Source organism: Ranitomeya variabilis, chromosome 2 (genome assembly GCF_051348905.1).
Source record: "Ranitomeya variabilis isolate aRanVar5 chromosome 2, aRanVar5.hap1, whole genome shotgun sequence".
In the NCBI taxonomy this organism is placed as follows: Eukaryota; Metazoa; Chordata; class Amphibia; order Anura; family Dendrobatidae; genus Ranitomeya; species Ranitomeya variabilis.
In genome coordinates this window covers 122,166,686-122,191,197 of record NC_135233.1, presented here as the reverse complement: position 1 = coordinate 122,191,197, position 24,512 = coordinate 122,166,686, and the positions used below count along the sequence as shown (strand labels likewise).

The following is a 24,512-nucleotide window of genomic DNA, read 5'->3' as shown; positions in this document are numbered from 1 at the left end:
CTATCAAATAGCAGATTGCAAATGTTGGCTATGGCACCATTCCACCTTGTCTGACCTCTAATCATGTGTTTTTTGAAGGTGTACCCTGGGTAACCTTTTTTGTTTTGATAAAATAGATGATTATTTTAGAAGTATTTAGCAACCACTGGCCACCGGATGGGTGAATTTTGAGCAAGTGCAAATTAGAGGAGAGAATATGCTGAGCAGAATCATGCAGTCAAAATGCTTCACATTCCTCCTTCCCCACAAAAGGCAGGTCAAGAAACGAGGAATGAGTAGATGGATTATAGTGCATGCCGCAAATATTTTTTCAAGCAGAGCTCAGACTAGTATATCCGATCATGTAAACAGCACACTATATGTGTAGACCTGGGTGATTCTCTTCGGTATGTTGAGCCACAGAAAACAGTTTCACAGCTGTTCTGTTTCTACCCCCAAGGGCATACCTGCCCCCTTCAGAAACCCAGATGTTTGAAACAAAAGGCGTTTTCCTTCGCCATATATACCAGTCAAAACAATCTCACCTGCCAACAAAACTATCCTAAAGAAAAAGAAAACAGTTTTTTTAAGCTTTAGCTCCCCATCGGAGGAACATCATTGCACCAGAAATTCTTTCCATGCCTGGTCGAGAAAGCAAACAAGTACAAAGTCGTGTTTTCAGTCATTATACATGAATAGTGCTTGATTCTTATTTTTTATTTGTGGTGAAAAAAAAATGGTTTAGGATTTAAGAATGCAAATAACTGAACATAATCCACACAAAAGGCAGAAGAAGAAATTGCTTCCAAATTAATCCAAGTAACACAATATGGGGATTTAATTGTAGGAAAAGTCTTTCAATGGATATAGTTCGCTCTGTTACTATATTATTAATGTAGCACAACATAAAGTATTGAAAAGAATGTTATGAGAACAGTATATAGCAGAGATACAGCTTTAGCACGTTACTAAGGTGGTCTCTGTTCACACTTAGCATGGGCGAAAGTATACAAAGGCATTCACTAGAAATGAGTAAATTTATTTCAGCAGAATTCAATTCACAAATTTTACAAAAGATTGGATTCTCCAGCATAGGATTTTTTTTTTGCAATTCGCCAGATTATTATTATTATTATTATTATTATTATTAGAACAGTAAAAGTAATATTTTAACAATATTTATACCTGCGCTAAACTTAAAGTACACTAGTCCACATTCACAATGGGAATTTACCTGTTTGATGTGAAATTTGTTAGAGGTTTTGCTTGTGGACGTAAGTACCGGATCAGGAATTGATCGTGGGAAGGGACTGGAGAGGGAAACAGTAAGAATTGTAAAATAAGATCACAGATGCTTAGTAACTCATGTGTCACTTGATTAATACCAAAATTAAAAAAGTACCATATAAAATGGTTCGTGTGCTATATAGGACTACTACCGATCCATAAGTCCTGGATCCTTCATGTGAGAATTAAAAGCTAACACCCTGCAAGTGCGTTTAAAATAAAAGGTGCGTGCTTCTCCACTTAAAAATAAGCTGCGCTTTCTGGCTCTTTATACTCACGGTCTCCTCCTCCATAAGTTCAATTAAATGCAAATAGTTCTACTTCATTATTTAGGCCCCTTGGTTTTATGGTGTCCAGTTCAAAGATGTGCCTGGTTTCTTCTCGGGACATCTGTTTAATAAAGTCCCCATTTCGCCAATCATGTTGGACTACTTTTATTCCTGCCACTTTAATTCCCTTTATGGATCCTTTATGATGAATAAGAAAATGTTTGGATAATGGATGTGCATCATACTTCTTGCGTATGTTCCTGAGGTGTTCATTAATCCTTTTATATAAGGGGCATTTTGTGCGCCCAACGTATTGTTTACCACATGGGCATTCTATAACATAAATAACTCCATGTGTGTTACATGTTATAAAATCGGTGATAGGAATTTCTTTACCATTTTTTGATGACACACATTTTTGTTTCATTAGTTTCAGGGTTTTGCACATTTTACATTTATGGCAAGGGAAAAAGCCATGGATTACTTGCTTGAATAGGCCTTTTCTATTGGCTGCGGGGTTAGATTGCGTACTGTAGGGGCGATAATTAAACCTAAATTGCGCGCTTTCCTGAACACGAACCGCGGACGGTTTGATAGTAAGTCCCCTATCGTTTTGTCTTCCTTTAATAGGCCCCAGTGTCTATTTACAATTTTCCTCAGTATATGAATATTAGAATTGTACTGTGTGATGATTGGTATTGCAATTTGGGCCTGCTGATCCGGGGAACAGACCTCATCCTTTCCTGTTTTTATGTTCTTGTCTTTTTCACCCAGAAGTTTTCTTCTGGGGATTTCCTTCACCTCTTCCTTTGCCAAAAATAAGGATTCCTTATCGTACCCCTTGTTTAAAAATTTATTAATAAGTCCATCCGCCTCCCTCTCGTAATCCATGGTATTCGTACAGTTCCGGTTTGCTCTTATAAGTTGACTGCGGGGGACATTTAGTAGCCACCTTGGCAGGTGGCAACTATTCATAGAGATGAAGCAACTATTCATAGAGATGAAGCTATTAGAGTCTGTGGGTTTCGTATATGTGCAAGTCTGCAGTTTATCTTTATTAATCGAAATGTTGAGATCTAGAAATTGTACACTCTCTTTACTGGTTTGAGCAGTGAATTGTAGATAAAATTCATTTTTATTCAAATCCTTTAAAAATTCTTTCAAGTCATCTTCCCCTCCTTCCCAAATAAAGAAAATATCGTCTATAAAACGTAGCCATAGGGCCAGACCCGCGCGCAGCACCCCCTCCTCGTAGATATGGAGTCACCGGCCGGGACGGCGCCTGCATAAGTCGCCTAAGAAGCAAACAAGGAAAGCACCGATCCAGCTAAGCTAAGTAAAACTGCCTTACCTATTTCATTACTATTGCCAAGGATATATGGACATTGTTTCTCTTTTTCTCCTATAAGCGCCAGCATTACAGGTATTGGACTCTGCAGCTTATTTTTAAGTGGAGAAGCACGCACCTTTTATTTTAAACGCACTTGCAGGGTGTTAGCTTTTAATTCTCACATGAAGGATCCAGGACTTACGGATCGGTAGTAGTCCTATATAGCACACGAACCATTTTATATGGTACTTTTTTTATTTTGGTATTAATCAAGTGACACATGAGTTACTAAGCATCTGTGATCTTATTTTACAATTCTTACTGTTTCCCTCTCCAGTCCCTTCCCACGATCAATTCCTGATCCGGTACTTACGTCCACAAGCAAAACCTCTAACAAATTTCACATCAAACAGGTAAATTCCCATTGTGAATGTGGACTAGTGTACTTTAAGTTTAGCGCAGGTATAAATATTGTTAAAATATTACTTTTACTGTTCTAGTTTCCTTCTTTTCTCCTTTTGTGTGGCAAGGAGTAATATCCGCAGCTATCCCCATCCATCCCACGAGCGCCGCTACCCCACATATACTATTATTATTATTATTATTATTATTATTATAATTCGCCAGAATGAATTCAACAAAACGGTGGCCAGCTTGTTGCAAATTTGCTGAATTGGAGAGGGCCAGCAAAAGGTTTAAAAAAATGTAATACTCACTTCATCACTCACCTGTCCAACTGCACATGTAATCCAACATTTGATCATTTGTAGGAAGCCGGGGCCAGGGCAGAAGTCATGGCCGACAGTAATCCCTGTATCACCCGCTGGCCCTGTCCCTTTAAAGTACTTCAGTGCTGCTCCTCTGTGCCATCAGGGATTTTCCGGTACGGGACTGTTACCTCTGCAGATGATTCCAAGAATAAAGAGTCACAGTCTGGTTTCTCTTCAACTTCAACTTGTTTACTCAGCATAACCTTATCCAGGGCACACTCAATTACAGCATTAGGCAGCAATCTCTCTGTTCCTTGCCTCTTTTCTCCGTCACTAAGCGTGCCTTCGGGATGGTCCGTACTATGCGGTCCCTCAATGTCCTCAATGTCCAGTATTTCTGCCTTTTGTGGGGGTATTCCCTGCCGTTCCACCCTGGTCCTCAGAATAGCGGCCCACGCAAAAACCTGCCACATCTTGGTGCACTTTCTCCCACTCCACTTAGCCTTCTTCTCTCCAGCAGCTGCAGTCCCACTTATACTGCAATGCTGTTCCTGTAGCTGCTGCACCCTCTGTTCCTTATTCTGGCCCCCTGGATATTGCTGCTGGGCCCACTCTTCTTAGAAGAATGTTGTGGAGCACGATGTGCCTTGTGCCAGCCAGCCCTCTGTGAACAGCACGGGTGCCTAGGCCCCAACTGAACTAAACAGGAAGACCTAACTGTCTTATCCCATCATGCCCCTCCTATCTTAACTATTCCCTATGCTATCCAATGCTAGACATATACCTATGATGCCCCCATCTAGTGGCCAATTTGAGGTACTGCTCCCCTAACACTATACTGGCCTGGGGCACTTACTTTCCCTAACAACAGTGTAAATGTGCAGATACATGTCACAATCAGACAAATACTGTATACAACAAGAGTAATACACATAAGGTATAGCAATACTCTAATACACAGTGGTAATACACTTTATGTGTAGCAGTACCACCGTGTATGGACACATTAATGAAATACAATATGTTAACGGGGGTTGGGGAGAAAAAGAGACAATATTATTATCACATCCCCTACACATTCACACCTCTTCTTTTTGCTTTTCACGATTGCACGCATTGTCTCCAGCGGTGGCATAACTAGAGTCCTATGGGGTCTGGGGCAAAATATGGAACTGGCCCCCACTCCACTAGCATGCTAAATCATATAAAACATGACTTTGCCTTGTAAAGAAATTACAGATAAAATACATAAATCCCACAGAAAACGGAGAACTTAAGTCATTTTCTAAGTGATATTTCTAAATTATACAGTCATACAGTTATCGAATATCAAATATTTTCTTCATACTGTTATTACACCAAGAAAAAATATCAATAATATTACATACTACATACAAGCCGAAAATACCACCACACCTTTATCATATGTTATCCCCACATACAGTAGTGTCTGAATGTAACCACCATCCTGTTACTAAACAAAATGTACTATTCCAAAACCAATATAGCAATAATACAACATACAAGGACAAATACCACCACAGCATGGCCAGGTCATATCAGTATGTAGAATGTAAATAACAAAAGACTGACCATCACTTCCAAACAGTAACCAGGTGTGCAGAGGTGAAAACTAAGAGTATCCACCTCCATATATTACCAACAAATAAAGTTGCACTTTGTAGCGCTATAGCATGAAAACATGAAATATAAAAAATATGAATTGCTTTACTGCTCTAGAAAAAGGAAAAATTAAGAATGCTTAGCACTTAAATTGACCTATTCACGTGTACCCAGCAGCCGTGATAAGGCGATTCTCATTACTGGGAACCACCTCTGGTGGTTTTAATCATAGCAGGATCCTTTCTACCCACATAAGGTTGATAAATTAACTGAACTGTATCTCTCTATTGTCACTATCCTATTTCTGTTGTTGCGATCATCTTCTCAGACTTCTGTGATTTACATTATTTGTATTTACTGCTGGTTAACCCATCATTTGCTGTAACTATCACAAACTGTCAGTAGAGTATGTTCACATTACATGCATCTGCTGCTTGTTATCCCATTATTTGCTATAAGCATCTTAAACTTTTATTCACATTACTATTACTGTGTTCACAGTACTATTATGTGCTGCAAGAACTGATATTAGAGATTGTTCTTAATACATTACAATCTGCTGTGTATTATATAACCTGCATCTGCTCTGGTTAACCCATTGTTTGCTGTAAGCATTGTGCAATGTTATTTAGAAAGTAAAAATAAAAACAGCAAAGCTTCTGATCTTTCCTCACCTCCATAATGAGCAAATTCATCCTTCTCCATTGACCGCTCCAGGCAATGCAATGATATAATTATGCTGCTTACCCTGAAAATAGTGGGGACATTCAGTGGGCCCCCTCCCTGGCCCTTTGGGCTCAGGTGCAATCGCATCCTCTGTGACCATAGTTGTTACTCCCTTCCTCTTCGCCTGCTTTACTCTGCTTCTACTGCCAAGTAGATCTTTTACGTCACTGCACACCATACTGTCTTGCAACATCACTATGTGCATCCCTTCAGAGGCTTACTAGACCTTGGGCGACCCATGTCAAATGTCAAGATGTTATTGCACACAATGACATCAGAGCCCACTGGATGACGAAATCCCTGGCATAGAGTGAAAGAGGCTAAAGAGAATGTGTGCCACCTGGGAAGGTAAAAAGTACAGGCACCAAGGACTGAATGGTGAGCTGCTGTGAAGGCAGGACAGTTTAAAGGTAAAGTGAGTATTTTTTATTACATCCTATGTTTGCTTATGATGTTCTGGGGTCTGGAGATACCCTTTAAAATATAACTTTTACTACTGGAGAGAACCTAGAACATAATAGTGAACATTTAATTTCCCTGTTAAATTTGAGTGATTTGTTGAATTTGCATCTCGGCAGGTTTGATCATCTCTAGAAATCTCCAGTATTGAGTTGAGCTACAATTCAGGCCACATTCTTCGACTAGAGTGACATATTTTTTTAAAAAACAAAACCCTTATTTCAAAATGCAGGCAACCCCTTTAACTCCTTAGTGACAGAGCCAGTTTTGTTCTTAATGACAAAGCCAATATTTACAATTCTGACCACAGTCACTTTATGAAGTTATAGCTCTGGAACGCTTCAATGTAACCCACTAATTCTGAGATTGTTTTATCGTGAAATACTGTACTTCATGATAGTGGTAAAATTTCTTCAATATGACTTGCGTTTATTTCTGAAAAAAACAACCTTAACCCCAACACAACCCTACTCCCAACACAACCCTATCCCCAACACAACCCTAACCCCAACACCACAATCCTAACCCCAACACAACCCCAACCCAAACATAATCCTAATCCCAACACAACCCTAATCCTAACCATAGCACCAACCCTAACTCTAGCTCTAACCCTAGCTCTAACCCCAATCCTAATCATAGCCCCAACCCTAACCCTAGCCCCAACCCAAACCCTAGCCCCAACTCTAATCCAAGGCCTACCCTAACCCTAGCCCTAACCCCAACCCTAACCCTAGAACTAACCTCAACCCTAGCCCAACCCTAACCCTAACTGCAAAGAATGGGAAAAAAACATTTTTTTTAATTGTATTATTTTTTGTAACTAAGGGGTTGACAAAGGGGTGTGATTTACTATTTTTTTTTATCACAGATCTATCACAGTGATCAAAATGAACCAATAGGAAAAATCTATTGTTGCCAGGTGTGTTGTGAATCCGCTTTTTGGGCTCCCCTGGTGGTTGCTGGTGGTACTGGTGACTTGTGTGTGCTTTGCTGTCTCAGTTCACCTGCTCCCATCAGTGTTTGGGAGTTTCCTATTTAGCCTTGCTCTCCAGTCATTTCCTTGCCGGTCATCATTGTAACCAGAGCCTTCGGTTGCATGTTCCTGCTACTAGTCTGCTGATCAGCTAAGTGGACTTTGTCCTTTTGTTTTGTATTTTTTGTCCAGTTTGCAGTTTTTGTTATTCTCTGTAGCTGGAAGCTCTTGCGGGCTGAAATTGCCACTCCTGTGTCATGAGTTGACACAGGAGTCTTAAAGTAATTTCAGGATGGTTTTTTGAAAGGGTTTTCAGTTGACCGTGAAGTCCTCTTTTGTATCCTTCTGCTATCTAGTAAGTGGACCTCTCTTTGCTAAATCTACTTTCGTACTGTGTATGTCTTTTCCTCTTGAACTCACCGTTATTACATGTGGGGGGCTGCTATCATCTTTTGGGGTATTTCCCTAGAGGTAAGCCAGGTCTGTTCCTTCCTCTACCAGGTGTAGTTAGTCCTCCGGCTGGCGCGTGGCATCTAGGAAGTCGTAGGTATGCTCCCTGGCTACTATTAGTTGTGTGGTAGATTTAGCTCACGGTCAGCTCGAGATTCCATCACCCAGAGCTCGTCCGTTATTTTTGTGTTTTGATGTTTCCCTGCCATTGGGAATCATGACAGTATGACCGGCCAGTGTTAAAGTTATTGGCAGAAGAAAGGAGAGAAAAAAGAAGTCTGTAGAATTTTTTTTTTTTTTTTTTCTTTCCCCCCTATGCTTGCTCCATAGTTGGATCAGTTGCATTTCAGCTCTAATTACAGCCTTTGCCTTTCTCTCCTTCTAATCCTTGAATGGCTCTGATCTCACCTGTTTAAAGATGGACCCTCAGAGTTTGGCTGTAGGTTTAAATAATCTTGCTACCAAGGTTCAAAATTTACAAGATTTTGTTATACATACTCCGATGTCTGAACCTAAAATTCCTACACCAGAGGTGTTTTCCGGAGATAGATCTCGGTTCCTGAATTTCAAATATAATTGTAAATTGTTCCTTTCTCTCAGACCTCACTCCTCTGGAGATCCTGTCCAGCAGGTTAAGATTGTAATCTCTTTGCTGCGAGGTGACCCTCAAAATTGGGCATTTTCATTGACACCAGGGGATCCTGCGTTGCTCAATGTGGATGCGTTTTTTCTAGCTTTAGGGTTGCTTTATGAGGAACCTAATTTGGAGATTCAAGCTGAAAAAGCTTTGATAGCCCTATCTCAAGGGCAAGATGAAGCTGAGATATACTGCCAAAAATTTCGTAGATGGTCTGCGCTTACTCAGTGGAATGAGTGCGCCCTAGCGGCAAATTTCAGAGAGGGCCTTTCTGATGCCGTTAAAGATGTTATGGTCGGGTTCCCTGCGCCCACAGGTCTGAATGAGTCCATGACAATGGCTATTCAGATTGATCGGCGTTTGCGGGAGCGCAAACCCGTGCACCATTTGGCGGTATCTTCTGAAGAGACGCCAGAGAAAATGCAATGTGACAGAATTCTGTCCAGAAGCGAGCGGCAGAATTATAGGCATAAAAATGGGTTATGCTTCTATTGTGGTGATTCTGCTCATGTTATATCAGCATGCTCTAAACGTACAAGGAAGGTTGACAAGTCTATTTCAATTGGCACTTTACAGTCTAAATTTATTCTGTCTGTAACCTTGATTTGTTCATTATCAGTTATTACCGTGGATGCCTATGTGGACTCTGGCGCCGCTCTGAGTCTTATGGATTGGTCCTTTGCCAGGCGCTGTGGGTTTGATTTAGAGCCTCTGGAAGTCCCTATACCTCTGAAGGGTATTGATTCTATGCCTTTGGCTTGTAATAAACCACAATTCTGGACGCAAGTGACTATGCGTATGACTCCAGACCATCAGGAGGTGATTCGCTTCCTTGTGTTGTACAATTTGCATGATGTTTTGGTGCTTGGATTACCATGGTTACAATCTCATAACCCAGTCCTTGACTGGAAAACAATGTCTGTGTTAAGCTGGGGATGTCGGGGGGCTCATGGGGACATACCTTTGGTTTCCATTTCGTCATCTATTCCCTCTGAGATTCCGGCATTTTTGTCTGATTATCGTGATATTTTTGAGGAGCCAAAAATTGGTTCACTCCCTCCCCACAGAGATTGTGATTGCGCCATAGATCTGATTCCTGGCAGTAAATTTCCAAAGGGTCGTTTGTTTAACTTATCTGTACCTGAACATGCTGCTATGCGAGAGTATATTAAGGAGTCCCTGGAAAAGGGACATATTCGTCCTTCTTCATCTCCTTTAGGAGCTGTTTTTTTCTTTGTATCTAAAAAGGATGGCTCTCTGAGGCCTTGTATTGATTATCGACTCCTGAATAAAATTACAGTCAAATATCAGTATCCGTTGCCTTTGCTGACTGATTTGTTTGCTCGCATAAGGGGGGCTAAGTGGTTCTCTAAGATTGATCTTCGTGGGGCGTATAATTTGGTGCGAATTAAGCAGGGGGATGAGTGGAAAACCGCATTTAATACGCCTGAGGGCCATTTTGAGTATTTAGTAATGCCTTTCGGCCTTTCTAATGCACCTTCAGTCTTTCAGTCCTTAATGCATGATATTTTCCGTGAATGTTTGGATAAATTTATGATTGTGTATTTGGATGATATTTTGATTTTTTCTGATGACTGGGAGTCTCATGTTCAACAGGTCAGGAGGGTTTTTCAGGTTTTGCGGGAGAATTCTTTGTGTGTAAAGGGTTCAAAGTGTGTTTTTGGGGTTCAAAAGATTTCCTTTGTGGGGTACATTTTTTCCCCTTCTTCTATTGAGATGGACCCTGTCAAGGTTCGGGCTATTTGTGACTGGACGCAGCCTACTTCTCTTAAGAGTCTTCAGAAATTCTTGGGCTTTGCTAATTTTTATCGTCGATTTATAACTGGTTTTTCTGGCGTTGCTAAACCTCTGACGGATTTGACCAAAAAGGGTGCTGATGTTGCCAATTGGCCCCCTGCTGCTGTGGAGGCCTTTCGGGAGCTTAAGCGCCGCTTTTTGTCTGCCCCTGTGTTGCGCCAGCCTGATGTTTCTCTTCCCTTTCAGGTTGAGGTCGATGCTTCCGAGATTGGAGCGGGGGCGGTTTTGTCGCAGAAAAGTTCCGACTGCTCAGTGATGAGACCTTGTGCGTTCTTTTCTCGAAAATTTTCGGCCGCCGAGCGAAACTATGATGTTGGTAATCGGGAGCTTTTGGCCATGAAGTGGGCATTTGAGGAGTGGCGTCATTGGCTTGAGGGTGCCAGACATCAGGTGGTAGTTTTGACTGATCACAAGAATCTGATTTATCTAGAGTCTGCCAGGCGCCTGAATCCTAGACAGGCACGATGGTCGTTGTTTTTTTCTCGGTTTAATTTTGTGGTTTCATACTTACCGGGTTCTAAAAATGTTAAGGCAGATGCTCTTTCTAGGAGTTTTGAGCCTGACTCTCCTGGGGATTCTGAACCTGCAGGTGTTCTTAAGGATGGGGTTGTTTTGTCTGCAGTCTCCCCACATCTGCGACGTGCTTTGCAAGAATTTCAGGCGGATAGACCTGATCGTTGTCCGCCTGGTAGACTGTTTGTTCCTGATGATTGGACCAGTAGAGTCATCTCGGAAGTTCATTCTTCTTCGCTGGCAGGTCATCCTGGAATTTTTGGTACCAGAGATTTGGTGGCTAGATCCTTCTGGTGGCCTTCCCTCTCTCGGGATGTGCGTGTTTTTGTGCAGTCTTGTGATGTGTGTGCTCGGGCCAAGCCTTGTTGTTCTAGGGCTAGTGGGTTATTGTTGCCCTTGCCTGTTCCGAAGAGGCCTTGGACGCACATCTCTATGGACTTTATTTCTGATCTCCCTGTTTCTCAGAAGATGTCTGTCATCTGGGTGGTGTGTGACCGTTTTTCTAAAATGGTTCATTTGGTACCATTGCCTAAGTTGCCTTCCTCATCTGAGTTGGTTCCTTTATTTTTTCAAAATGTGGTTCGCTTGCATGGTATTCCGGAAAACATCGTTTCTGACAGGGGAACCCAGTTTGTGTCTAGATTTTGGCGGGCATTCTGTGCCAGGTTGGGCATTGATTTGTCTTTTTCGTCTGCATTCCATCCTCAGACTAATGGCCAGACGGAGCGAACTAATCAAACTTTGGAGACTTATTTGAGGTGTTTTGTGTCTGCGGATCAGGATGACTGGGTTGCCTTTTTGCCATTGGCAGAATTTGCTCTTAATAATCGGGCTAGTTCTGCCACTTTGGTTTCTCCTTTCTTTTGCAATTCAGGGTTTCATCCTCGTTTTTCATCTGGTCAGGTGGAATCTTCGGATTGTCCTGGAGTGGATGCGGTGGTGGATCGGTTGCATCAGATTTGGGGACAAGTGGTGGACAATTTGAAGTTGTCCCAGGAGAGGACTCAGCAGTTTGCTAACCGCCGTCGTCGTGTTGGTCCTCGCCTTCGTGTTGGGGACTTGGTGTGGTTGTCTTCCCGTTTTGTCCCTATGAGGGTTTCTTCTCCTAAGTTTAAGCCTTGGTTCATCGGTCCTTATAGGATTTTGGAGATACTTAACCCTGTGTCCTTTCGTTTGGACCTCCCGGCATCTTTCGCTATCCATAATGTATTCCATCGGTCGTTGTTGCGGAGATATGAGGTACCGGTGGTTCCTTCTACTGAACCTCCTGCTCCTGTGCTGGTGGAGGGTGAATTGGAGTACGTTGTAGAGAAGATCTTGGACTCCCGTATTTCCAGACGGAGACTTCAATATCTGGTTAAATGGAAGGGTTATGGTCAGGAAGATAATTCTTGGGTAACTGCCTCTGATGTTCATGCCTCGGATTTGGTTCGTGCCTTTCATAGGGCTCATCCAGATCGCCCTGGCGGTTCTCGTGAGGGTTCGGTGCCCCCTCCTTAAGGGGAAGGTACTGTTGTGAATCCGCTTTTTGGGCTCCCCTGGTGGTTGCTGGTGGTACTGGTGACTTGTGTGTGCTTTGCTGTCTCAGTTCACCTGCTCCCATCAGTGTTTGGGAGTTTCCTATTTAGCCTTGCTCTCCAGTCATTTCCTTGCCGGTCATCATTGTAACCAGAGCCTTCGGTTGCATGTTCCTGCTACTAGTCTGCTGATCAGCTAAGTGGACTTTGTCCTTTTGTTTTGTATTTTTTGTCCAGTTTGCAGTTTTTGTTATTCTCTGTAGCTGGAAGCTCTTGCGGGCTGAAATTGCCACTCCTGTGTCATGAGTTGACACAGGAGTCTTAAAGTAATTTCAGGATGGTTTTTTGAAAGGGTTTTCAGTTGACCGTGAAGTCCTCCTTTGTATCCTTCTGCTATCTAGTAAGTGGACCTCTCTTTGCTAAATCTACTTTCGTACTGTGTATGTCTTTTCCTCTTGAACTCACCGTTATTACATGTGGGGGGCTGCTATCATCTTTTGGGGTATTTCCCTAGAGGTAAGCCAGGTCTGTTCCTTCCTCTACCAGGCGTAGTTAGTCCTCCGGCTGGCGCGTGGCATCTAGGAAGTCGTAGGTATGCTCCCTGGCTACTATTAGTTGTGTGGTAGATTTAGCTCACGGTCAGCTCGAGATTCCATCACCCAGAGCTCGTCCGTTATTTTTGTGTTTTGATGTTTCCCTGCCATTGGGAATCATGACACAGGTGACGGCTGGCAGATCTCGGCGGGCGCACTGTGCATGTGGAATCATTTTCTTCTGGGAAAATTACATGTAGAACCAGGGGATGAAGCCAGAAAGTTCAGGGATGCTAGAGGTACTGGGGGTGGTCAGGGGATCCCATTTCTCTCCCCTATGGTATGCTAGGAGGGTGTCAGGACTCTGAACATTTTTTACCTTTTGTGCATTACTGCCCTTTTCCAAGATGGCGTCTTTGGTCTCATGTGCACTGTGTCTCCTGCTATAAAACTCCACCCCAGCCTTCAGTCTGTGCTAGAGTATTCTGCCTTGCATCCAGCTCCTGACCTCTGATTACTCCCTGGCTATACACCTGCTCCTGTGAACCTGTGTGGTGATCCTGCTGCTCTGCTCTGAGTTCCTGCTGCATACACAAGTTTCCAGTAATCCTCCTTCATCTGCTGTCCGTGTTTACTTCCATCTGCATTTGCTAGTTATGTAAGCTGTTGCTGCTTTGCAATAACCTGAGACTATTAACCAGGCCTCCCTGGCTGAGCTAAGATATGATTTGAACTGCCTAATAAGCATATCTTTCTGTGCCTGGACTAAGACAAGGATTTATTCGTGTCAAGTATCCTCAAAAATAATTGTGCTTCATAGACTTTCTGCTTGATTGCATTTTCCTCTGAAGTTCCCTATAGACTGCTAAGCTGCGTTTATTATTTGCACCAAGCGTTGTGGACTTGAGTTTCTCTCTGCACCTGTTTGAATCACCGTGTGATAATATAGACTATAGCACTTATAAAACTGTGTCCTGTAGTTGTCTTGTTCCAAGCAAAGAGTCTCCTGAGTTATCCCCTATAATTATTACAGAGGGAAGTGGCAATCATTTGAATATTGTAGTCATGGATGGCCTACTTCTGGGCAGCGTGACAGGTGATGCTCTGGCAGCAGGATGGAACAGGATGGGCTGTTTCCCTACTGGCAGCGTGTTGACGTTTTTGTTTTTCCATCACCAAAAGCAAAACTGAGTTTTATGGCAATTTTTGCATGCTCCACTATCCATAAGAAAGAAGATAGCTTATTGATCAATGGGAGTCTGACCTTTGGAACTTCCCCTCGATCCCGAGATTGGAGCTCTAGAACTATGAACCAGGCTCTGCAGAGACCCATCTTGAATGGAGCTGAGGTGTCCATACTCAACCTTGGCTCCATTCATTGTCTGTGGGAATGTGCAAAAATGCTGAGCGCAGAACAGTCCCATTCCAGGTTTTCATAGCTAGAAATCTCAGGATCGTGATGGGTTGTAGATACAGACTAAAAAGGAAGCTTTGTGACTTGAGAACACTGGAAGTTTAACTTTCTGGACCACAAAATGGATGTGAATTTGAAATCAGCCTATTGGTGCTGTATACAGAATGAGTGTACAATAGTATATTTTATTCATTTTCACTTTCAAAACATCAACCTTTTTATATCACAAGTCAACCCCTTCAAAGGTTTATCTCCATTTTGGCTCAGTGGTTAGAACTGTTGACTGTAGTAGTACCAGGATTAGTATTGTCAGGTTACAGGGTACAAGCACTTTCACCACTCTCTGCCAGATGCTACTAATCACTGCTCAGCAGCCGAACAAGCATTAAGCGGTCTTAGTTGCTTAACAACTTCTGAGAGGGAGGGGTGAAAGCGCCTATCCCCAAAGAAAACTCTGAAGAAGCACTCAGTTGCTCAGAGATTTTGCAAATGGCAATGTCTCTGCAATGGACCAATGTAGTGCAAAACAGAAAAGAGCAACAGGATAGTGTGGGTTTTGCAAAGTATTTAAATCAGTTTTTTGGGCAAGTGACAGGTCCTCTAATTAAATTGCTAAGGTGTTAACATTTCATGCTCAGTATAGCGAATATTAAATGTTATTACCATGGAGAGAATATTGTGAAATATGTGGCCTGGAGTATATGTCTCATTTTTATTATTAAATGATAATAAACCAAAGCATGTGTCAGAATTTTATTTCTATGACTTAAAAAGAATCCTATGTTGTCATGGGAACATCTTTGCCACCATCATTCCTGGCATTGCGGGTTTTGCTTTCATTAGCAATCACTGAGATTGCTGATTAAATAATCATTTTCGCTTTTCTGTTGGACGCCCTACAGTGCACAGAAATATTGCTTTGTTTATATGTATCACTTGATAACGCCAAAGCAATTTTCATGCAAATATGTGGGACTTAAATCCCAATATAACATGTAATTGTAAGACATAAAAAAGCACTGCAATCACAAGAGCATTCAGACTCCTTGTTATCAACTCATAATTTTAGATAATGAGTCCTCAGATAATATAATGATATAATGATGTGGGTGCACCATATAAGAAAATGCCAACAGAGATTCATTCTAAGAATTATAATTTTTTTGTATTTTTTTATTTAATATAGTCTAAAGTTTAACCCTTTATGGACACAGCCAGATTTAGTCTTAAACTTGAGTCAGACTAGCGTATAAAAAAAATCGGTCTGATGTTGATCCATTAAAGTAGAACTAGTGTCATGCGAGTACAATTCAATTTTCCTCACATAGTATCCGTATGACATCCATATGCAATCTGTATGCAATGCATTAACATAATCTTTTACATACTGTAATTCTCTATTTAATTTAAAGCTAGTTTTCAAACTAATAAAGCAATCTTATATACAGATAGATAGTTAAATACAATAGATAGACAGATAGATTAGATAAATACCATACATAGTGTTACACCCGAAGTTGGCCACGTGATTCATACATCCACTATACCATAGACTGGACCTACTCTTCCCTGGAGGGGCATAACTAAACAGCTACCTTGGTGTTCACTGGAGCCTCTAATGGTGAGATCAGGCTTGTGCGGCACCTAGCTGCCAGGTGCCGTTCAGGAGGCTTCCAGCAGTAGCAGCTGAACCCAAGGGTCTAAACCATTAACCTAGTTTCCAAGACAAGGCAGGACGGCTAATTGGGACAGGTTCACACAGGATAGCCACTTGGAACAGGTTTAGACTGTGCAGGCATGATGGCCACTAAGGACAAGTACAGACACACAGGTCTTGGGTAACAGTTCAGGTACTGCCGATTCGGCCATGAGGTACAGATACTGCGGATGCAGTTTCAAGATATGGACTCCACCAAAGCTGTCACAGGAAACAATGACAACCTATACTGGACTAACGGGACACAGGATACGGGAATATTTATAACAGACTAGGGACAGGAGACTTGGCAATATATAGTTGCACACACCAAACCACCTAAACGTAACTATAGGGGTTGCTCAGGCACCTCCCTATCAGTGGAACTACATTATACTACATTATGCTAAATGCCTCTCAGCAACAAGCTGAAAGCATTTAGTATATGCGAACACTGCCTCTTTAAGGACAGGGGAGCATGCGTGTACCAGGCGCACTGCCGAAAACCGTGGCGCACACACAAGGAAGCAGGAGGGACATGCCGGGAGTTCACACCATGGGGCTGGGGTGGTGAGTAAGCCAGCTTCTCTGCATGGATTTGGAAGGAATGGCATGCACTCGGTCAAAGTGTCCAGGTGCAGGTGGAATGAAGCCTGACTCCCCACGACCAAGGCTAGAGAGATTCACCACACACTCTGTTTTTTGGTGATGCAAGTTTCTTTATTTTGTGTGAGCAAACAAAATAAATTGTGACTTTGAAGTATGCAACAAACCAAGGATGTTTCAACCCCACTGGGCTCCTTATCACAATGTCGTTTGGTACATAAAATGGAAAGGATATATTTGAAGGGGGAGAGTTGCAGTTACTGCTGTGCTGTCTTGGTTTCCTTGGCGCTCCCACCCAGCAAACATTAGTGATACAGACAGATAAATGTCCATGAGATACATAATTAATGATGTGCATGTGTAGTTTACTGTACATGTATTTAGCTAATAAATAAAAGAAAAAATGGCGTGGGGTCCCCTCTATTTTTAATAACCAGCTAAGGGAAATAGACCGCTGTAATTATGTGTTGTCCCCCTATTTTTAATAACCAGCATTAATTATTAGTAGGCTGGGAAGTTCCATGGAAATTGGCCCCTTCCCAACCTAATAAGACTAGCTGTCACGACACAGCATTCAGGTGACGCGGGACCAGGGGCTCCTTCCCTGTCCCTAACACTAGGGGGCGACCTAGCTCGCCCTGCTCCCCGGGATACTTCAGATGGAGAAGATGCCGGGGCCTCCGCCCTTGCCTTATCTCCTAAGTTAGCCCTCAGGGAATAGACCAAAAGAGAGAAGGATATGGAATTGCCACACGTTCAAAGCAAACAACAGTCACTAATAACGCCTTCAACTCTCCTTCTCATACCAACTCCTTTACCTCCATTAGCCATGGAGCAATAAAGCTACTCTGACAAGAATTGGTAACAGAGCCCAGATTATAAAGGGAAAAGGAGTGGGTAACCAAGCACAGCTGGGAGCATAGGGATTTCCAACATGGCCGATTAACCCCTGCTCTGCCAGAAGGAATAAACACATTTAAAATGAAGGAGAAATGCTTCTTCTAAGCCCCAATCAGCAATCAGATGCTGCGGTCTTCTGGCTCCACGCTGTCATGGTAACCCTGTGACACGAGCACTCAGCAGCCCCAGAAATGGTGCAACCATTAGATGAACTAATTCTAGCACTTAGCCTTGGCTCTTCCTGATTACCATGGTGCGTTGGCAATTTGGGTAATGGAATTTTGGGGTTGATGTCAGCAGCTGGCACTGACACCAAGCATCGGGGTAAGTAAGGAAGAGGTGTCTGTCAGACACCCCGATTACTAACATTGTAGTCAAAAGAAATAAACACAAAAGACACAAAATGCTTTAACCCCTTAACGACTGCTGATTTGCCTTTTAACGGCGGCAGTTAAGGGTACTTAAACCACAGTGCCATTAATTAACGGCGCTATGGAAAAAGTGAATAGCGCCCCCCAGAGTCGGATTTTCTCTGGGGTCTTGGTTGCCAGGGGTAGCCAAGACCCCAGAGAACATGATTCGGGGTTTTTTTACCGACCCCCGGGTTGTGATCGCCGGTAATTAACCGTTTACCGTCAGTCGCAAAAAAACCCCGCGATTTCCCATTTAATTTCTCTGTCCTTCAATGTGATCGCACATCAGAGGACAGAGAAATGGGGTCCCCGATCACCCCCCGATACTCACCTGTCTCCCCTGGTGCTCCTCATGGCTCCCGATGGGCGCCGCCATCTTGTACTGGCCAAAAAATGGCGGGCGCATGCGCAGTGCGCCCGCCGTCCGGCACCCGGAAGAGCTTTGGGGTCTTGGCTGCCGGGAGTGGCCGAGACCCCAAAGAACATGATTGGGGTCGGTTTTTACCGACCCCTGTTTTGCGATCGCCGGTAATTAACTTTACTGGTGGCTGCAAAAAAAAATGCTATGTGTCATTCTCTGTCCTCTGATGTGAGCGCACATCAGAGGACAGAGAAATAGGGGGATTTGGGGACCCTGTTATACTTACGGGTATCCCTGGGTCCTCCTGTGTCCCCTCCTGGCCGCCGGCTTCTTCATCTGATAAGAAAATGGCGGGCACATGCGCAGTGTACCCGCCATGATCTGCTGGCCGGCAGCTAGAGGAGTTGGGCTAAAGCTAGGCTTAGGGTTAGGGCTAGGGTTAGGGTTAGGACTAGGGTTAGGGTTAGGGCTATGGTTAGGGTTAGGGCTAGGGCTAGCATTAGGGCTAAAGTTAGGGTTACTGGCTAGGGTCAGGGTTAGGGTTAGGGTTAGGGCTAGGGTTAGGATTAGGGCTAGGTCTAGGGCTAGGGCTAAAGTTAGGGTTAGGGCTAGGTTTAGGGCTAGGGTTAGGGCTAAAGTTAGGGCTAGGGTTAAGGTTGGGGCTAAAGTTAGTGTTAGGGCTAGGGTTAGGGTTGGGGCTAAAGTTAGGGCTAGGGTTGGGGCAAAAGTTAGGGCTAGGGTTGCGGCTAAAGATAGGGTTAGAGTTGGGATTAGGGTAAGGCCTCTTTCACATTTCCGTCGGTACAGGGTCGTCGCAATCCGTCGGCCCAACGTACCAACGGATGTTCTGCAATATTGTGCAAAACGTGGGCAGCGGATGCAGTTTTCTGCCGCATCTGCCGCCCACTCTGAAGTGCGAGGAGGAGGGGGCGGAGTTCCAGCCGCGCATGCGTGGTCGGAAATGGCGGATCCGAAGGACGAAAAAACGTTCCCTTAAACGTTTTTTCGTCACGACGGTCCGCCAAAACACGACGCATCCGTTGCACGACGGATGCGACGTGTGGCCATCCGTCGCAATCCGTCGTCAATAAAAGTCTATAGCAAAAAAAACGCATCCTGCAGGCACATTTGCAGGATCTGTTTTTTTACCAAAATGACGGATTGCGACGGATGGCAAAAAATGGAAGTGTGAAAGAGGCCTTAGGCTATGTGCACAGGTAGGGAGGTTCCTCTGCAGGTTCTCCCACAGTGGATTTCATAAATCTGCAGGGCAAAACCGCTGCGGTTATCCCTGCAGATTTATCGCGGTTTGTCTTGCGGTTTCCGCTGGGGGTTTACTCCTACTATTGATGCTGTATATGCAGCAATATGCAGCATCAATAGTAATGTTAAAAATAATTAAAAATGGTTATATACTCACCCTCTGACGTCCCGATCTCCTCGGCGCTGCACGCGGCGGTCCGGTTCCAAAGATGCTGTGCGAGAAGGACCTTCGTGACGTCACGGTCATGTGACCACGACGTCATCGCAGGTCCTGCTCGCACAGCAACCCTGCAACCGGACGGCCGCTGTTATGATCTGGTGACCTTGGAGCCGCATGAAACTTTCTCTGGAGTCGGTGGAACCTGTACTGACCGCAAATCCTGAACTAACACCGCAACTAGAAGTAGCCGTGGAGTGTGCCTAACATACCCTAGACACCTCGACACAGCCGGAGGACTAAATACCCCTATAGATGGAAATAGGAATGCTACCTTGCCTCAGAGCAGACCCCCAAAGGATAGGCAGCCCCCCACGAATAATGACTGTGAGTAGGAGAAGAATAGACACACGCAGGTAGAAAACAGGATTTAGCAAAAGAGGCCACTCTAGCTAAATAGGAAAGGATAGGACAGATTACTAGGCGGTCAGTATTAAAACCCTTCCAAAAATATCCACAGCAGATAATACAAAAAGTTCCACAATCTAACTAAAGACATGGAATGTATATCTGCCACTCCAGAGAATCCAACAAGACTGAGAAAATACTGACAAAATCTAAGCTGGACAAGAAAACACAAAGAATAGCACTGAATTGGGAAGCACATAGCATGTGTGCCACAGAAAAAAAAACCCAGACACTTATCTTTGCTGATTTGGCAGAAAGGCAGGAGAAACCAAGCAGAGGTCCAACACCTCCCAACAACAATTGACAACTGGCAAGGACTAATGAATACTGCACGCCTAAATACCCCAGTCAGAACTGCAATCAGCAGATACACCTGACCAGGACTGGAACTCAGGGGCAACTGCATTACCACCTACAACCACCGGAGGGAGCCCAAAAGCAGAATTCACAACAGGCCGCGTCCAGCGCTGACAGGTGAGTAGATCATTATTTTTTATTTTAATTCTTTTTTTTACACAAATATGGTTCCCAGGGCCTGGAGGAGAGTCTCCTCTCCTCCACCCCGGGTACCATCTGCACATAATCAGCTTACTTCCCGCATCGTGGGCATAGCCCCATGCGGGAAGTAAGCAGATCAATGCATTCCTATGTGTGCAGAATCGCCGCGATTCTGCACAAAGAAGTGACATGCTGCAGAATGTAAACCGCTGCGTTTCTGCGCGTTTTTTCCCGCAGCATGTGCACAGCAGATTGCGGTTTCCATAGGTTTACATGTAACTGTAAACGCAATGGAAACTGCTGCAGACCCGCAGCTGCAGAAACGCTGCGGTTCCGCGGTAAAAACCGCAACGTGTGCACATAGCCTTAGGGTTTGGATTAGGGTTGGTATTAGGGTTGGGGTTGGCATTAGGGTTACGTTTGTGATTAGGGTTAGGTTTGGGATTAGGGTTAAGGTTAGGGTTGGGATTAGGGTTAGGGGTGTGTTGGATTTAGGGTTTTGATTAGGGTTATGGTTAGGGTTGGGATTAGGGTTGTTTTGGGGTTAGGGTTGTGATTATCGTTAGGGTTGTGATTATGATTATGGATCGGGTTGGGATTAGGGTTAGGGGTAAGGGTTGGAGTTAGAATTAGGGGGTTTCCACTGTTTAGGTACATCAGGGGTCTCCAAATGCGACAGCCAATTTTGCGCTCAAAAAGTCAAATGGTGCTCTCTCCCTTCTGAGCTCTAAACAGTGGTTTACCCCCACATATGGGGCATCAGCGTACTCGGGATAAATTGGGCAACAGCTTTTGGGGTCCAATTTCTCCTGATACCCTTGTGAAAATAAAAATTTGGGGGCTAAAAAATCTTTTTTGTGGAAAAAAAAATATTTTTTATTTTCACGATTCTGCATAATAAACTTCTGTAAAGCACTTGGGCATTCAAAGTTCTCACCACACATCTAGATCAGTTTCTTGAGGGGGGTGTAGTTTCCAAAATTGGGTCACTTGTGGGGGGTTTCTACAGTTTAGGTACATCAGGGGCTCTACAAACGCAACATAATGCCCGCAGACCATTCTATCAAAGTCTGCATTCCAAAATGGCGCTCCTTTCCTTCCGAGCTCTGCCATGCGCCCAAACAGTGGTCCCCCCACATGGGGTATCATTGTACTCAGGATAAATTGGACAACAACTTTTGGGGTCCAATTTCTCTTGTTACCCTTGTGAAAATAAAAATTTGGGGGTTAAAAAATGTTTTTTGTGGACATTTTTTTTTTTATTATTTTCACGACTCTACATTATAAACTTCTGTGAAGCACTTGGGCATTCAAAGTTCTCACCACACATCTAGATAAGTTCCTTGGGGGGTCTAGTTTCCAAAATGGGTTTACTTGTGGGGGTTTCTACTGTTTAGGTATATCAAGAGCTCTGCAAATGCAACATGATGCCCGCAGACCATCCCATCAAAGTCTGCATTCCAAGCGGAGCTCCTTCCCTTCCGAGCCCCGATGGGTGCCCAAACAGTGCCCCCCCACATATAGGGCATCAGCATACTCAGGACAAACTGGTCAACAAATTTTGGGGTCCAATGTCTCCTGTTACCCTTGAAAAAATAAAAAAATGCAGGCTAAAAAATCATTTTTGAGGAAAAAAAAAGGATTTTTTATTTTCACGGCTCTACTTTATAAATTTCTGTGAAGCCCTTGGGGGTTCAAAGTGCTCACCACCCATCTAGATAAGTTCCTTAATGGGTCTAGTTTCCAAAATGGTGTCAGGTGTGGGGGGTTTCCACTGTTTAGGCACATCAGGGGCTCTCCAAACGCGACATGGCGTCCGATCTCAATTCCAGCCAATTCTGCATTGAAAAAGTCAAACGGCACTCCTTCTCTTCCAAGCTCTGTGGTGCACCAAATCAGTGGTTTACCCCCACATATGGGGTATCAGCGTATTCAAGAGAAATTGCACAACAAAATTTATGGTTAAATTTCTGTTTTTACACTTGCGAAAATAAAAAAAATGGTTCTGAAGTAAAATGTTTGCAAAAACATTAAATGTTCATTTTTTCCTTCCACATTGTTTCAGTTCCTGTGAAGCATGTAAAGGGTTAATAATCTTCTTGAATGTGGTTTTGAGCACCTTGAGGGGTGCAGTTTTTAGAATGGTGTCACACTTGGTTATTTTCTATCATATAGAACCCTCAAAATGACTTCAAATGTGATGTGGCCCCTAAAAAAAAATGGTGTTGTAAAAATGAGAAATTGCTGGTCAACTTTTAACCCTTATAACTCCCTAAAAAAAAAATTTTGCTTCCAAAATTGTGCTGATGTAAAGTAGACATGTGGGAAATGTTATTTATTAACTATTTTTTGTGACATATCTCTCTGATTTAAGGGCATAAAAATACAAAGTTTGAAAATTGCAACATTTTTACAATTTTCGCCATATTTCCGTTTTTTCATAAATAATTACAAGTAATATCGAAGAAATATTACCACTAACATGAAGTACAATATGACACGAAAAAACAGACTCTGAATCAGCGGGATCTGTTAAAGCGTTCCAGAGTTATAACCTGATAAAGTAACAGTGGTCAGACTTGTAAAAATTGTCTCGGTTATTAAGTACCAAATTGGCTCTGTCACTAAGGGGTTAACCTGTAAAAATCACTTCCCTGCAATTTAGCTCTTTCACCCATTTTTTTTTTACAAAAAATAATCTACACTGGTCAGCCGTGATCCAAATACACTCACTGGCCACTTTATTAGGTACACCTGTCCAACTTCTTGTTAACACTTAATTTCTAATCAGCCAATCACATGGCGGCAACTCAGTGCATTTAGGCATGTAGACATGGTCAAGACAATCTCCTGCAGTTCAAACCGAGCATCAGTATGGGGAAGAAAGGTGATTTGAGTGCCTTTGAACGTGGCATGGTTGTTGGTGCCAGAAGGGCTGGTCTGAGTATTTCAGAAACTGCTGATCTACTGGGATTTTCACGCACAACCATCTCTAGGGTTTACAGAGAATTGTCCGAAAAAGAAAAAAAATCCAGTGAGCGGCAGTTCTGTGGGCGGAAATGCCTTGTTGATGCCAGAGGTCAGAGGAGAATGGGCAGACTGGTTCGAGCTGATAGAAAGGCAACAGTGACTCAAATCGCCACCCGTTACAACCAAGGTAGGCCTAAGAGCATCTCTGAACGCACAGTGCGTCGAACTTTGAGGTAGATGGGCTACAGCAGCAGAAGACCACACCGGGTACCACTCCTTTCAGCTAAGAACAGGAAACTGAGGCTACAATTTGTACAAGCTCATCGAAATTGGACAGTAGAAGATTGGAAAAACGTTGCTTGGTCTGATGAGTCTCGATTTCTTCTGCGACATTCGGATGGTAGGGTCAGAATTTGGCGTAAACAACATGAAAGCATGGATCCATCCTGCCTTGTATGGAGCATCTTTGGGATGTGCAGCCGACAAATCTGCGGCAACTGTGTGATGCCATCATGTCAATATGGACCAAAATCTCTGAGGAATGCTTCCAGCACCTTGTTGAATCTATGCCACGAAGAATTGAGGCAGTTCTGAAGGCAAAAGGGGTCCAACCCGTTACTAGCATGGTGTACCTAATAAAGTGGCCGGTGAGTGTAGAGGTCCCATGGCAATCCATGTCTTCTTCTTCCATTCTGAAAATGAAGCTCCAGAGACAGGAGCTGTAGAAAATGCCAATTCTCAAGCTGTGATCCGCAAGAACCTGGCTGCTGTGACGAGCGGTGATGTCAGAAAGGTTACAGCAGTTCACAGCTGCTCGGTCACAGAGAGGCCAGCGCAAGAGCCAGTATGATGAGCGGTAACGTTACTGCTCATGGTTCTGACTGTTGCACTACACAGCACGAGACCCGGCAGCTGTGGACTGCAGTACCCTTTCTGCCA

At 43.5% G+C, this 24,512-nt stretch overlaps 1 long non-coding RNA gene across 1 annotated transcript in view; it reads right to left on the bottom strand.

Moving 5' to 3' along the window:
- Positions 1-24,512, bottom strand: part of LOC143809176 (uncharacterized) — a 79,847-nt gene that overhangs the window by 28,725 nt on the left and 26,610 nt on the right. Inside the window, exon 2 of the long non-coding RNA XR_013222115.1 lies at positions 3,594-3,765. This is a non-coding gene — a long non-coding RNA (uncharacterized LOC143809176). The remainder of the gene's footprint in view (positions 1-3,593; positions 3,766-24,512) is intronic.